The following is a 17,106-nucleotide window of genomic DNA, read 5'->3' as shown; positions in this document are numbered from 1 at the left end:
CATGATAATTAATGTTTGATTAGATCTTTCCAAATGAATGCTGAAGGCTAATTTGCTATGCCAAGGAACCAAAGGCCCTCCATGCAAAGCTCTTTAAATATGCCAAGGAAGCAGTCCTGCCTGGAAGAGAAACAAAGCCATTTGATCCCCCATAAATTTACCCTCTACTCTGGATTCACACACAATTACATAGCACCATTTTTTCTGGTGTCTTCACAGCCCCTGATATCCCTGCACATGTACAGAAGGTTCATTTAGCTGCAGTTTTGTCCATTTTCAAAAAGTGTGAGAGAAATGAAAATAGATACTTTAAATCAAACTACAGTTTATGTTCGTCTCAGCCTTGTATGTCCTTCTTTCTGAAGGCAGTCATTTTATTTAAATCATATTTATACAGAAGCATGGAGTCCTTATGATCAAATGCACAGTGTGACTTTCATATTACTGCATATTCTTTCACTATTGTATCCAATCCTTGGCACTGAGTCTTTGTTCTGCTGTCACTGCTTTGTACTTACAGTATTCACATATTATGTTTCAGTGCACATGCATAAAAGGCAGGTCTTATTTACCTGAACCAGGTGAGTGCCAGTCATGCCGTTGGGGTTGATGCTCTGAGGCACTGTTCACTAGGTTGTCAGGCGCAGACAGTAGACAGGTGCGGGGCAGAGCCTCCGCTGACGTTATGTCTGACAGGGACAGTAAATCAGCTGCACCAGAAGCATCATGCAGCGGCTTAATCCTGTGTGAATCGATGTGCAGTGGGCCGGGACTGTCGCTCTGTCACTGCTGTGAGCTCCCTTGGTTTGCCTCTGCACAGAAGCCACACGCTGAAGTCCTATTGGGAACGACGTGGCATGCAGCAGGATACAGACTCTGCAGAGACAAAAAGCGTACACATTTAGCTGCACAGAACTGAACTCTGCCTCAATGGAAAGGCAATCTTAAGTTTTTTTCTCTCATGATGTAGATGCTACATTAATCACAGATGTGTGAACAGCTCTGAGCAGTGCAATGACAGTGTGCTAGCTCTTCATAAAGGTGCATAACCTCAAGGCTGTGTCCTTTCATTTCATAAGCTATCAGCACACACTGGGCCAGAGGTGTGACTGTGGTTTATAATACATCCATTTGTTATTCCTTATTCATACTTATATTCGTCTCAGCTCAGATCCCACAGACATTTCTTGAGCATATATTAAAGGATTTTAACATCTCCTGATTTTCTTATTTAAATACAGGGCAGGTCTGACCTCACTAATGTATCACATTCTAGCTGTGTTAATGTTCCCTGTGCTGTTTAGCTCAAACTGTACGATGACAGTGATACCACAGACAAGAAAACAATGTAAAAGCTTTATTGTGTTTTTGTTCTTCTATGACAGTTCATGATGGCCTGTGGCCCTCAGCCAGGCAGCAGCTCATGCAGAGGAAACTGATTCTATTAACACCTCTGCTCCTCTCTCTGCGCCGCCTTCATCACTTATTGACCTTCTTGGACACACTCCCCAAGAGCCCACATCCAACTGACCCAAAGCCTATTTCCAGAGCTTTTAAGTGGCACAGCTCGCCATTCCATTGTGCCATAAATGGCCCTGTCTCTGAGGCTATACTTCGCCAGCCACGCTGGATACAAACCGAATAAAAGGCAACAAATAGAATGGGAGACGGTGATCCCGGAGCTGAATCAATTGGGAACACGGAGTTTCGGGTGAGGACAAACAAGTGATTGGATCTGTACTCAATCTTCGCTCTCAATGTGTTTTACAGTTTTCACTTTTGCGGGTCGTGTAAGGATTAAAAGACATGTCAAGAGGGAACAAAAAGATGTTCTGGAAAAGTGGACTTGCCTGTTACACTGACAACACCCAACCTTACAAGGGATTATCTTTATTTGGATTAAAATATGATATATGACTTTCATAATGCATCATCATACTTAAAGTCAATTTACAACTACACGAATGATTTACTCAATCCTCAGACGGTGTGATGACATACATTTGCCCTGGAAAAACTACAAGAGAAGGTGTCAGAAGTGCATGTCTTTGCTCAACGAAGAAATTTGTTTTAATTTAAATCTTTATCTCTGAATTAAATTTACAGTTTCAGTTTGACATGTTTGAAGCCAGTCTTGAAATACCTAAAATGCTATCACTATTTTGCATCACAAATCAAGTATGTTTAGCTATAGTGCCGTTTGCCTCACAGCAAGAAGGTCCTAAGTTCTGGATATGAGATGTTTGCTCCTGCTATGTTTTCTCAGGGAGCTTAAGTCAAGTCTAACCATCTGTGTAAAGACTACAATGACAACTCAAGCCCTGTAACCTCCTCTATAGAGTTGTAGACGACCTGTATCTGCTTCACCACAGGAAAACCACATTTTTTCTGCCAACCTCGAGCGATGACAACAAATGCCTAAAAGCTCAACATGGCAGGTGCTGGTCTCACTCAGGGTTAGCTCACCTGGCACAGCGCACCACTCTGGTCTGAAGCCAAATGCCCTGCTGGAGGAAATACAAAGTGCCTGGCCTAAAAACTGCTCTGCTCCGTCTACACAACCTGCAATTTCAAGGCAGTCATATTACAACACGGGCATAAGTCTTTTAAATTATTAATGAAAAGATTTATCAAATATTTTTGTTTTGTTTTGTTTTGAAAGCCTTGACTTTGTTCCAATTGGAATGGCACTTTTTACCAGCATGTGAATCATACCCTGTTTATTGTCGTTTTGTCTGACTGAAGAAGCTGAGTTACCCCAAAAAATATATTCCAAACATTTCATGAACAAGATAAATAATTAACAAATGTACTCTTATTTTTATTTAAAACATATAATACAAGTTCGTTTTTATGCAGCTGAAATTCAAGATGTGACTTCGACATCCTTGAAAAAACAGGGCAAATTTATTCATTTAACTCTGGAATTTTACTGGATTTGAGTAGGTGGATTTAAAATTGGCCATCTGTCAAGCCATTCTTACTGGTATTTGGCAAAAAATAAAGCAACACAACTGGAGCAACCTTGAACTACAGTAACGACAGCATACAATAGCTTACCTCACATTGTCCAACAGAATTCTACACCAAAGTGTCGGGGAGGTTTCCGTCGTCGAGAACAGCGGATGAATTATAGTAGTGTAAACCAAGCAACGGCTCTTCTGCTGTTGGGCTACATAAATAAAACCAAATTGAACCGAGGTAATCCATTAAAATTGACAAATCTTTCCTCTTTATCCCATCAGACAAACAGTAGATTTAACTGTGATGCCGAAGCAGTAATGGCAGCACTGCGAGCGGGCCATATATTCAGCGCAATAGCCTCCTGCTTTCCGGGCTGTTAAGATGTTCTATGGGGTTATATCTGAAAAAAGAGGGAAGTATCTCCGCTTTGCCAGCCAGCTCAAGAAAACTCTGGCAGGCTGCGGGGTTGTGAACTCAATCAGTTGTATGTTTATCGCCTCAAACGCACCACAACTCCTGTCTGCTTCCTGCACGGGCCTCGAGCAGGGACGGGACGGCTAGTTAAACCGAGCCGGGAAGGGTCAAAACACTGATAACTACTGCAGTGGATTTTAACCTGGCTCATAGATCAGTTAAATGATACCATCCTTCACCGTGAGGAACTGGACAAATAGTTGGGAATAAGATGCTATAAATCTTAAGGTACCGAGGCAGTGTCGTCTTTATCTATGTCCCAGAACACCAATGAGAAAAGAAAGAAAAAGTCTTGAATTGGAAATCATTGAATTATCCAGGCCGGAAGCACGCGTCCCTGTAGAAGATTGCAAAATTGCTAGTGATTAATTACAAAGCAAATACGACGAGACAGGGTGAATTTGAAAAAGGGGAGAATATGTGGCAGAAGAGATGTTTAAACATGGACGAGGTGCGCTGGATCTCTTAATCACATCGCCAGCGTCAAAGGCTATTACCAGCGCAGGGTTTCAGTTTCAATGTCTTTAAGACAAGATGCCACCTAAATTGTCTCAAATCGGTAATTCTGTTAAGTGAAGTGGTGTTTGATGGAAGGCGTAATGAAGTAGAAAGATTGGGTAGTGAACTAGACGTGAAAGTTCTCTTTAAGAAACTGGAGTCTTGAAAGTAAACACAGTCAGTATTAGACTACACGCCCATCAACGGCTAAAGTGAAAACAAGTTATTGATCAAAAACATCAAGGTCACTTTGCGTTTAGTCAAAGAAGAGGGAAATCTCCACAGTGGCAGGACTCAAAAGGTTGAAATACATGGCAAGAAAAATTATTCTGTATTCATAGAAATAATTAATTAATCTTAATTTCAACCTTTGCATGTTTAAAGGTGCACTACACAATTTGTGCTGTGAGGTGCTTGTCTCCTTAGAGATGTTCTGCCTATCATGTTCATCAGTATGGCATTAAACCTGTCCATCTCCAGTAGTTAGTAGTAGGTAGTAGTAGTATCAGTATTAGTATTTTGCAATAAAACACCTGTAATGTAATAAATGCAAATCAGTTTAATGCAGATACTTATTAAATAGTGTGGCGCAAACCCAGGCAAAGCAATGGAAAGCATAGAAACATGTTCTAGAAACAAAACAATGTTAATAAATCATTGTTTTTGAAACATTACATGATCTAAAACTTCTTTTATGAAGCTGTTTTCTGTAACAATTGTGTCTCCAAGCATCTCTGAAAGAACTTCAATAGTCTGTCAAAAACAACAGTGGTAGAGAGATAGACAGACTTATTCTTTTGTTGGACAATCTTAAAGTGACAGCAGCGATGTGCGATGTCAAACAGCACACAATTCAAACACTTCTTTATGTCCCACAGTTCAGAGGCAGCGGTCACAGCCACACTGCTCCTGCAGGAGATAAAACTCAAGTCACTCCGAGCCCTGTGTCCTGCTGTTTTTACCCCGGTCTATTTATCATGCTTCAAAAACTAACTTTAAGAGTAACACGGCAAGCAAGGTATTTTTCAATGCTAAAATATATTAGGGTTCTTTGGGCAGTGCAAAACAAATGAAAACGAAGATACCAGATACTGACCTATAGAGTCAAATTCTAGCTTCTCAGGGAGTCAAGCCAATTGAGGGTGTGGTGCATTCTGTGAATGGCAAGAATCATAATGAATAAACATCAAAACTAGTGCACTGAAAAACATAACACGGGTAACACGGGTAAAGACATTTCCTGGAGTCGTATTACCATCTCCATATGGACGAGATAGTCATGATAAAACAACCTTCATGGCCATAAATAACACAAATGATACACTATAGAACATAGGTGTCAAACTCTGGCCCGCGGGCCAAATCCGGCTCGCCAGACGTTTTAATCTGGCTCGCCAAACATTTCAAATTTATATATATATATATTTTTTAATTGATTCATAGAATAGTAGTTACATCCGTAACCGTTTTGTCTTCTGAAGCAAAATCTAATCCCACTCCTGACTCCAGGACAAGTACAGCCTCTTTGTGCCAGTGTTAACGTCATGAAGGAAGCAAAAGAGTGACCTGGCATCGCCCCCTTGCCAAGGCTCCCGTTACCACTAAGTTTGGTGGAGGTTTGGTGGTTCATACCCAGCTTCCAGCTTTCGATATGGTTATTGTGTTATTTGACAAGAAACAAATTGTTACCATCTTTCTTGTCTGTGGTGACTGAAGTAACTCAGAACATCTAAAGCAAACTGCAAAATAAATGAGTATTGGACTAAAGTGAGAAAAAGATATCATTTGAATCCATTATTGACATCCATATGCTTTAAATACCCAGTTATTGTTATATTAAATAACAATTGTGGCCATTTGTATTGTATTTCAGAGATGTTTTAAGGCCTAATGATTTATCCTGCTGACAAATTGGTGCATTTAAGCGTTAAAACCCTCTTAGTCTAATTTCTGAGGTGTTTAATTTCATTTCTGTGGATTAATGCACCACTTATCGGCTCAGATTTCCCCATTCAAAGCCAATCAATATCCTATGGGGTAAATTGATGCTAACTGATGTGTAGCTCAAACAAAAGTGTTGTGTTGACAACTACTGAACATCATATCCGCTGATTAAACTTGCCTTGCCACATACAAATATATTGTGTTACATGAACAATGGGAACACAAAGCCTGCAAAAATCAAACATTCTACAGCTGTTTGCATAATGTCCCAGTGGAAAAGCCAGGGGATTAGGTCACTTGAGTTAAAAGACAATCTCTCATCTTAATACCGAATTTTGATTTGATTTCTTGCAGGTCGTTCGTGTTCTGTGCAAATAAAACAACTTTTGTCCCATGAGCTTAAAAACAAAAATGATTTGGAGGGGAAAACCCCCAACATAAATAAATGCCTCTGCTTTACGATGCGAAACTGTCCAATAATTCCTTGAGAATGGGACAGAAATGAGAGCAAAGCGAGATAATCCGATTTGTTTTTATACTCGGCTGTTCCACCTGGCCTCTCAACCCACGGCTCCTTCATTAAAAAGGCTTATAATTAACATGACGACGGCTGTAATCCGGGCCACTCCGCAAGTCTACGTGGATAAAAACGTACCTCTGGGATTTGGGGCAATACGTATGTCTCAAGGGGATGTGTCGGGGGGCGAGAGTCATAAGTGTGTGAGGGTGAGTTGGGATAGCGTGACGGCGAAAGGATTAATTCGAGCCGGCTAGCTGAAGCGCGGTGATAACACGGGTCAGCGGCAGCGAGCGCACACCTGCCTCCCTCAAGCCAACAGTGTCCCTTCAGAAAATAAGCTGTGATACACTCCTCCTGTGTGTGTGTGTGTGTGTGTGTGTGTGTGTGTGTGTGAGTGTGTGTGTGTACAGTAAATGTAGGACTGTGGACACTGCTGGATGCCCCATGGTTTGCCTGCAGACGATGTCCTGATCTACGCCCTCTACCTGTAAAAAGTCTTTTGCACATAGAAAAAAGGAGGAGCAGAGGGGAACCATGGGTGAAATTAACCTGTTACCACCCACCTATTTTTGCCCTGTGCACAATGGTTGGACATACCCAAATGGCATTGCTTATTAAAAGAGGATCTTATGTTCCACATGCAAGTGTGATGCATCATTAGAAACTTAGGCCTTCTAGTTTCTGCAGATGTGCACATGAACACTGTCAGGGCTTCAGAACTTACACTACAGAGGCCCAAACATAAACAAAACATCCTTTTTTAGTCTCGCCTGAATATTGTCAATTTGTAATGGTCCTGAGCATGACATACTTCATTGTGTGCATATGCTGTTCACTGTACATGATGTTTATCTTGTTGACAACAACTGTGTAAAGTTTCAGATCTCTAGGAACAGGCATTTTGGTGCTGTTGACCTTTTTGTATCAAAAAGTATATTCGGAACAAGTGATCCAAATATGTGCCAACTGTGCCAAACTGTTTTATTACAATTTTAGCACCTCTATGATCATAAAACATACATTTTGATGTTTTGTAGGCCACTAATAGCAATTATAACCGCTAAAAAAAAAATATGTGAAAATGTGTAAATATGAGTTTACCCATGAATTTCCCATATAGAGGTTAAAAAAAAATGAAAAAAATTATAATATTTTTATTTTATTTTTGTATTGGTATAATAATACATATATCTAACAAAATGCACGTCCAAAAGGCTAATAAACTCTTTTGCGTTAAACGTTATGCGCAAAATCCTGCCGAGAAATCTGGCTCTTTACAGCCTTCCCGGAGCCTTACGCACGAGAACAGGGAGAATTCTGTGTAAATAAACCCTTTGTCCCGCCTATCAGGAAAAAGGTCTCCTGATTGGCTAGAATAATATGTCACTCAAAGTCTCCTGCGTGCCTGCTAGCAGAAGCTAAGGGCTAAAAACAAAGATGGACGCGCGCTTCGGAAGCGCCGAATTTTTTAGCGGTCTCATTCTGTAGGAAACAGTCTAAGGAAGAGATCGATGTCAAACACTATCGTATAAGTCAAACAGGTCATTTGTTATGGACGGAGAAATGCGGCGGACAAGCTCATTCTCGTCCGGCGAGAAACGAAGAAAAGTTTGTTTACTTGACAATATCTCGAAATCGGATAACTTCAGGAAAAATACAAGTGGATATTGTTTTTCAATGATTCCTTACGGACAGACTGAGTACAAGGATGTACAGAATTAAAGCCGTTTCGTCCGTCATAAACAGCAAACAGGTAGGACATGCGTTTGTAAAAGTTGAGACTTTCTCACAAACTATTGGCAATTGCTTCTTGGGGCAAATTATTCAATGTAAATCAATGACATATTCGTTTTGTTGAGAAAATAAGCTTTAAAATGATGTATGGCTTGCTGGTATTGACCACGGAATTAAAAGTGATGATGTAAGAGAATATTTGAGATATAGAAAATGTTCGCCGGCGGACAGGTGGGTGGTAACAGGTTTTAAAAGGCTGCTGTTGATGATAAGTGGAAATGTGACTTGCGGGGTTTGGGATGTCATGAGTCTAACATTTAACACAAACATTTAGTGCATTGACCATTTCCTTTTGTTTTTGAAATAGTTTTGTTGTTTTTTACATCTTGGGCTTAATGGGAGTGAACCAGTGGGGGGAAACATGAATGAAAAGGATTTATTTCAGTTGTTTTAAGGGTTGCTTTAAAATGTGAAGTGGTCCCTGCCCTGTGTGGACGGTCCCTCATCTGCCTGAGGAGTGGGTCCAGCTCGCCTCCGACGGTCCCTCATCTGCCTGAAGAGTGGGTCCAGTTCGACTCAGTCGGTCCCTCATCTGCCTGAAGAGTGGGTCCAGCTCGCCTCAGACGGTCCCTCATCTGCCTGAAGAGTGGGTCCAGCTCGCCTCCGACGGTCCCTCATCTGCTTGAAGAGTGGGTCCAGTTCGACTCAGTCGGTCCCTCATCTGCCTGAAGAGTGGGTCCAGCTCGCCTCAGTCGGTCCCTCATCTGCCTGAAGAGTGGGTCCAGTTCACCTCAGTCGGTCCCTCATCTGCCTGAAGAGTGGGTCCAGCTCGCCTCAGACGGTCCCTCATCTGCCTGAAGAGTGGGTCCAGCTCGCCTCCGACGGTCCCTCTTCTGCCTGAAGAGTGGGTCCAGTTCGACTCAGTCGGTCCCTCATCTGCCTGAAGAGTGGGTCCAGCTCGCCTCAGACGGTCCCTCATCTGCCTGAAGAGTGGGTCCAGCTCGCCTCAGACGGTCCCTCATCTGCCTGAAGAGTGGGTCCAGCTCGCCTCAGACGGTCCCTCATCTGCCTGAAGAGTGGGTCCAGCTCGCCTCCGACGGTCCCTCATCTGCCTGAAGAGTGGGTCCAGTTCGACTCAGTCGGTCCCTCATCTGCCTGAAGAGTGGGTCCAGCTCGCCTCAGACGGTCCCTCATCTGCCTGAAGAGTGGGTCCAGTTCGCCTCAGTCGGTCCCTCATCTGCCTGAAGAGTGGGTCCAGTTCGCCTCAGTCGGTCCCTCATCTGCCTGAAGAGTGGGTCCAGCTCCAGTCTCCTCGTGTCCGTCTGTGAGAGTCGGATCTCTCCTTCACTGGAACTCCTCCAGGTTTCTACGCTTTTTTCCCAAAGAGGTTTTTTTTGTAGTTTTTCCTGGCCGAGAAGGAGAGTCTAAGGACAGAGGACCCTGGGACATCGTCCCTCGCCACCACAGACATTGTCTGACTTCATCGCCACCACAGACATTGTTGAGTCATTTCTCCCTGTGGCCCTCAGAGGCAACTGTTGTTGTGATTTTGGGCCTTACAAAAATAAATTGATTTGATTTGATTTGACTTTAAAACATACTGTATTTTCCGGACTATAAGTCGCACCTTTGTTTATAGTTTTGGCCGGGTGTGACTTATACTTATATTTATACTTAAATACTTATACTCCGGAGCAACTTATATGTGATATCAGTTGTTATTTTCACACTTGGAACCGCATTTCATACTCCAGTGCAACTTTTTTTCTTCTCTATTATGCATTTTTTGTCTGGTGAGACTTATACTCTGGTGCAACTTATAGTCCGGAATATACGGTAGGTTTGGCACACGCACAAACACAACCTGTTTGCAGAGTTCAAATGTCATTTTATTCTCTCATTTACATTTTTTCACTTTGCAACGTTTCCTGGAAAACACAGTTAGTAAACTTTTTTCAATAAAAGACTTAATAGATACTCACTTGCACTGTATTAACCTGTATAACCTAAAGCGTGGGCCTATTTCCAGCCAGCATATTATTTAGAAGAATAGACACTACAGTACTGAACGCTGTGCTCCAAAATCCATAATGCATATGTTACCGGCGCCAGCCCTAGGGGTAAGCTGGGCGGTAGCAAATGGTACACAGCTAAAGAGTTAGACTGTGTAGCCAGGAGAATATCGCTGTGGACAGATGAGGGAGACGAGTCATTCCATGCACAGCGTGTTTAATTCTGCTTTTCAATTATCACATTCAATTATCGTATACAATCAATAATCAATAAAATTATAAATGACAATAAATAAATTAACAAACACATATTTGGCAAAAGACGATAAAAGAATATCTAAATTGACTCAACAGATAAACTTAACAGATATACATAAATAAACTATAATATATAAATAAAAATACAGGTAACTAAATCTCTTACACCACGCACACACACACACAGACACACACACACACACACACAGAGGCACGCACGTGCACACACACAAGCACGTTGGCAACATGTGCCTGCAAATGGCGGCAGCTACTTTAACAGTCTAAACTAATCAAAAACCAAATTGTATGTAATCAATTGTAACCTTTTGCATGCTACCAAGCAGTTGAAATTGTCCAAATAATACTTTTACCTCTGCACATGGCAGACTTGTGGCAAAGTTTAAACCACGTGTTAAGTACACACGAAAACACATTTCAATTTCACAAATCACATCAACTACGGTTTGTTCCAACTCTGCATAACACTTATATTACATTTAACCAAGTTTAAGTCAAAACAACGGAACTTTTGGTGATTACCTGTGGACAGATGAGGGAGACGAGTCATTCCATGCACAGCGTGTTTAATTCTGCTGTACATGCGCATTGTCTCGCTCTAATCCCCACAGGAGCGCTTAGAGCACCATCTGCTGGATGGATGTCCCAAAGATTAAAGACACAGTAGCCAAAAATACAAAAAATAGAGGGGGTGTCTGTTTCTATATAAACTTTTGAATATAGCGTTTTCAACCTACTACACTCTCCCCTGCTTTAAAAGATGACTCCGGCATCTTATGCTAAGTGTTTCAAGTTAGGTCACATACAGTCTTAAAGAGTCATATTACTTGGTTAATTTGAATGGTTACTTCAGTCTTTCAACGTCTAACATGTCCATACAGGAGTAGGGTAATAGTACATGTCAGGTTGGTAATAGGGCAATGGTTGAGGAATACAGGCAAACATCATGTTCGCTCCAGGTCTCCATTCTTGGTATGATGGTTGTCCAAACCGACTGTAAGTGAATACTTCTCTTGGCTTAATGGTTCTGGACGATCGGCGAACTGTTCCCTCATGCATGTTTGTTTCTGTTTCCAACTCATCACTGTCCACAGTTTCCATTTCTGGTATGTCCGCAGCTGGAGCAATAGCCAAAGGTACTGACCTTGGCCCTGAATCAGGTTCAACAGCCGGGATTGCCATATTTGGAGTTTGTACCTCAACTTGTGGTGGAACTCTTGGTTGTGGTACTCTAACTGGTTGAGTACTTTGTCTTTCTGTTTGAAATGCAGGTGCTGTGGCCCTGAGTCCAGAACGCCGTTGAGGTGTAGGTTCACTTTGACGTATAGGCACACGATGCCAATTGTACGTGTATTCCTCTTCCTCATCTGATTGTTCAGACTCAGCAGCTTCCTGAATTTGTCTTTGTTCTTTTCCTTTACATTGTTTCTGTCTTGTGCGGTTATCTTTTTGACATTGTTCTTGTTCTAGTGGCAAGTCATTGACTGATAATAGAAGATTTCGGTGTAGAATTCTCAGATTACGGTTTCCTGTCTCACTTTGAACTTTATACACAGGTCCATCTTCAATCTTTTCAATCACTTTATGGATACATCTTTCCCAGTAAGCTCTTAGTTTTCCAGGACCTCCTCGTTCAGAGAGATTCCTGACTAGTACTCGATCTCCAGGTTGTAAAGGGATACCTTTTGTGTGTTTGTCATAGTACTTTTTCCCTTTAGCAGAGCTTTTCTGGCTGTTTTCTGAAGCAATTCTGTAGGCTTCTTGCATACGACATGCCCATTTTTCAGCATACTCTTGCTTTGTTTTACAGTCACTTTCAGGTTTGATGTCAAAAAGCAAATCTATGGGTAGTCTAGGCATTCTACCATACAGGAGAAAAAAAGGTGAATATCCAGTTGCTTCATGTCTCGTACAATTGTAAGCATGGAGAATGTGAGGCAAATGGTCTTTCCACTGTGTTTTCCTTTCTTCTTGTAGAGTGCGTAACATTTGTAGTAGTGTTCTGTTTAGACGCTCAACAGGATTACCCTGCGGATGATAAGGGGTCGTTCGAGAGTGAGCTATTCCTGCAAGTTGTTGGAGTCTTTGGAATAGGTTATTTTCGAACTCCCGGCCCTGATCATGGTGGAGTTTTTCAGGAAATCCGAACCGTGGGTTGAAGTCATGGAATATTTTCTCTGCTGCGGTTTTACCAGACTTATTTTTCGTTGGATAAGCTTGCGCAAATCGCGTGAAGTGGTCTACCAGAACTAATATGTACTCATAACCGCCTTTACTCGGTTCGAGGTGAAGGTAGTCAACTGATATGAGTTCAAAAGGAGCACTAGTTGTGATTGAACCCATTGGGGCTTTGTCTGGAACACACGGACGTTTGTTTCAGACAAGTGCATTGTCGAATGACATAATCCTCAATATCGCGTTGCATAAATGGCCAATAAAAACGTTCTCTAGCCAAATGAATTACTTTATCTGCGCCTACGTGACCCATATCATCATGCAAATGTCTCAAAACAGTTTTTTTCAGTTTGTCTGGTAGAACTAACTGTTTTCTTTTCCCAGTATATCTGTACATGAGTCCTTTTTCTAATTTTAGTCTGTTCCACTCATGTACTAATCTCCTTGTTTCACGAGTCATTTGTTTCTTATCTTTGTCATTTGGATTCCAGCCTCTTTTCTTTAACTGTATCACTTCACAGATTGACTTGTCCTCTTTTTGAGCAGCTCGAAGATCTTCAGGTGAGATTACTGGAGTACCTTCAGTTTTAGTGTCACTGGTATTTGAGTTTAACTGTAAAGCGGCAACCCATGGCACTTCACTGTCTCTCATAGCTTTGTCACCCTGCCAAATGGCAGAAATTACTTCAGGTGGCATTGTCTCTGTGTACTCTGGTAAGTGATCTGTCAGTTGTACAGGATATCTGGACAGTGTGTCTGCATCCGCATTTGATTTGCCAGGACGATACTTGATTGTAAAGTGAAAATCTGCTAACTCACCCACCCAGCGATGCCCAACTGCGTTTAATTTGGCTGTACTCAAAACATATGTGAGGGGATTATTGTCCGTGAATACTGTAAAAGTAGGAGCATAATAAAGATAATCCCTGAATTTGTCACAGATTGCCCACTTGAGCGCCAGGAACTCAAGCTTGCCGGAGTGAAGGTGATAGTTTTTTTCAGCAGGTGTGAGCGTCCTAGAACCATATGCAATGACACGTAGTTTGTTGTTCTGTTGTTGATAAAGTACAGCTCCCAGACCTTCATTAGAAGCGTCTGTATGGAGGACGAAAGGCAAGTCAAAGTTTGGGTATGCCAAGATAGGTGGACTAGTTAACATGTCTACAAAATGTGACACAACTGCACTGTGTTCATGTGTCCAGTTAACAGGGGTTTTGGACGGAAGCTGACCATTACTGCTTTTCTTGGACTTGTTAGATTTTCTTTTTGTAGATTTGTACTCTACCTCACTGGGACTCTCAACAAGTTTAAATAGTGGTCTTGCTAACCTGGAAAAGTCCTGAACGAATGTCCTGTAGTAACCTAAGAAGCCAAGGAGAGCTCTAACTTCTCCAACATTCTTTGGTTCTCTGTCTCGAAGCTGGTTAACTGCTTCTAGATCTTTAGGATCTATCTGGACTCCTTCACTAGTCACAAGACGACCTACATATCTGATTTGGCGTTTAAAAAGTTCACACTTGTTAGGGCGTAACTTTATACCAAATTCTCTGAGTTTGTGTAGAACAAGTTTTAAGTCATTTACATGGTCAGTGAAAGTCTTAGAATAACATAACACGTCATCTAAGTAAGGTGAACAACACTCATCCCTCAAACCTTCAAGGACCCCTTCCATACATCTTTGAAAGGCTGCTGGGGCGTTGGTGAGGCCAAATGGGAGGCGGTTCCACTCATATAACCCCCAAGGTGTGCTAAAAGCGGTCAGGTGTTTAGAGTTCTCTTCCACAAAGCCTTGGTGGTAAGCACTACCTTGGTCTAATATTGAAAACCATGAGTAGCCCCCCAGGTTATCCAGCAGGTCTTGAATGGGTGGGAGTGGATGGCGATCGGGGATAGTTTTGCGATTTAACCCCCGAAAATCAACACACAAGCGAAGTGACATGTCCTTTTTTCTGACACAGACCACTGGTGAGGAATAGGGAGAAGTGGATTTCCTAATCCAGCCATGGTCCAGCAGCTTTTGAACATAGTCTTTCACTTCCTTGTACAAGGGTTTTGGAATGGAGTTGTAGGACGTTTGGACAGGTACATTGTCTGTGAGATTGATTTTGAGTTGTAGACTCGGGATGCATCCAATGTCTGAGTCACTTTTCCCAAAAACATCAGACTCCTCAAACAGCATGTCCTTTACCATCTTTTGTTCATTCTCGTCCAAATGGGACAAATCCACAGGTGGATGCCATTTTTCACTTTTCACATGAGTATCCTTTGTTATTTGGCATTGGTTACTGGTTTTCTGTGTAGAAATGGGATTGACAGAACATGTGTTTACATTGGTTGGTTGGTCTGAGTTGTCTGAAACACAGTTTACAGGTCTCACTTCGGTTACTTCTTCTAATGTTCCCAAAACAGTTCTCTTTGAAAGATAAATGTCATGTTTAGTGATGTTCTGAATAGGGATTTTTACAGTCTTTGTTAAACCACTAGGGACATCTACTAATGCAGGGAACAACTCTAAACCATCTGGACAGTCATCTTGAAAACTGGGCTGAAATAACATTGCGCCTCCGGCTGGCCACTCTCTGACCCTGCACCTGATTTCAGATATTTGGCCGGCAGGCAATATTACACCTTTTTTACCAGTTTTTACTGTGTATTCTATGCAGTCATCAGTTGGGGTAAAAACTTCAAGTGCTGACACTAAAGCCTCAACTGTACTGTCATTTACGCTTAGTGCCTCTTTGAGTAGAGCTGTGATGTTAGTATCTGTCTCTTTGTGGGATTTAATCACTTCTGCAATAACATTAGTGCCTAAAATGGGATGACTTAGACAGTTTTGGGAGATGATCACTGGTACTTGGATAGTTACATGTCCATGGTTATTGCTCTTGAGCTCAAGTGCTACATCAGCCCAGCCTTCAAAAGGAACGTCACTGCCGTTTGCAGCAGAAATTTCAAAAGGTTGGTCTGAAAAAAAGGACGTGAGTGGTTGAATGGAAACAGCTGGTAATGTCTTTTGCATCCATGTTTTTCCCACCATGGTCACTTGAGCACCTGAATCCAGTAGCATTTGGATTGGAGCACCATTGAGAGCACATGAAACCATACATCGTTTACCAATGAGTTGAGCAAGTCTTTTCTTTGGCTGTGGTGATGAGCGAGTTGACTTGGATTTTGGATCTTGACTGTTAGAGATTTGGGGCTTTAGGGCTGTCTCGGTCACTGGCTGCCCCTCCCCTGTGACCGTGTCGCGTTTCCCGACACTTTTCGCTGAAGACATCCTATGGCCCGGTGTCCTGTTTGGCCGCAAACAAAACAATGATGACACGTGGTTATGTTTTGTTGTACGCATGACTTGCATTTGCCCCTTGTTTCACTTCGTACTTGTGGCTTGTGTCCCTGAATGCTTAAGTCCACAGGTATGGGGTTATCAGGTGGTCTGGTCATTTGGGCTAAATGCTTAGTCAGTGAGGACACTTGTGCTGTTAGTTCTCTAATAGCGTCATGTTGAGTTTGTCTTTCTTTGTCGTCTTTAGTCTTGTCACCACTGTCAAGTGTAGCAATAGTCACAGTTTTAGTCTTAACAGTTGTACCCAGCCTTTTCTGTCTTTCTGCCTCCTCACTTGTCGATTTAGTAATTTGTTCTAATAAGAGGTCATCACTAATTTGCATGTCATTAAGGAAGGGCTTTAAGTCACGTCTCACATAGTCATTTTTCTCATTTAACCCCTGATATAGAGTATGGAGAAAAGTCCCCTGTACAAGTTTAACATCATATGTAAAACCGGTACCAACTTGTTGTGACTCAAAAAGAACACGTTGTTTTAAACCCATTGCTCGGTATAAGAACTGTTGTGGAATCTCTTTATCCGACTGTTTAGCATTACTTAACTCTTGAAAGAGCTCTGTACTGTTTTTGTCATGAATGTGAGAGCGAAGAAACTTCTTAAGCTCACTAACATTTAAATCACATTTGTTGAGTAACATGTCTCTAAATGTACCAGGTTTTGTGATTTTAAGCACACTTCTGATAACTTCTGATTCAGAAAAACCTTCGGATAAACCTTCATCAATTTGTTTACACAAGTTACTATAAGAAACATCTGAGCCAGTGTCTGAAATCTGTCCGCCATGCAGCTTAAACTCTCTGCGTGGGAGCAGACTTGCAACATCACTGATACTCAATACCTGATTTCTCAAACTGGATGATGGACTAGTCCCACTCAGATGACGGCCAACATTTCTGCTGGTTTGGTCTGCAGCAAGGTTTCTTGTTGGTGTGCCAACGTCTCTGTCTTCTCCAGAAGAGTAGTCGTTGGGTAAGGAGTGGAGATTGTTGTGTTGAGGTGATGGAGTGATGATTTCTCCTGAAGTGGTGGAAGGAGGTGTGTTGAGATGACCCGGTGCTGGAGCAGGAACGGTGGTCTGGACTTCCCTCTGGACGTGAGCAGGACCCTCGTCTCCAGGACCCTCGTCTCCAGGACCCATCGAAGCTGTAGGTCTCAGCAGATC

General features: G+C 42.1%; 1 protein-coding gene across 1 annotated transcript in view; it reads right to left on the bottom strand.

The window, feature by feature from the left end:
- Positions 1–17,106, bottom strand: part of thsd7ba (thrombospondin, type I, domain containing 7Ba) — a 274,964-nt gene that overhangs the window by 208,560 nt on the left and 49,298 nt on the right. Inside the window, exon 2 of the mRNA XM_072443961.1 lies at positions 573–876. The gene's annotated coding sequence lies outside the window, so the exon portion shown is untranslated. The remainder of the gene's footprint in view (positions 1–572; positions 877–17,106) is intronic.

The sequence above is a fragment of the Eucyclogobius newberryi genome, unplaced genomic scaffold (genome assembly GCF_026437365.1).
Source record: "Eucyclogobius newberryi isolate DKJ021-1_F unplaced genomic scaffold, fEucNew1.0.hap1 SCAF_14, whole genome shotgun sequence".
NCBI classification, from domain to species: domain Eukaryota; kingdom Metazoa; phylum Chordata; class Actinopteri; order Gobiiformes; family Gobiidae; genus Eucyclogobius; species Eucyclogobius newberryi.
This window is presented reverse-complemented; position numbering and strand designations above follow the sequence as displayed.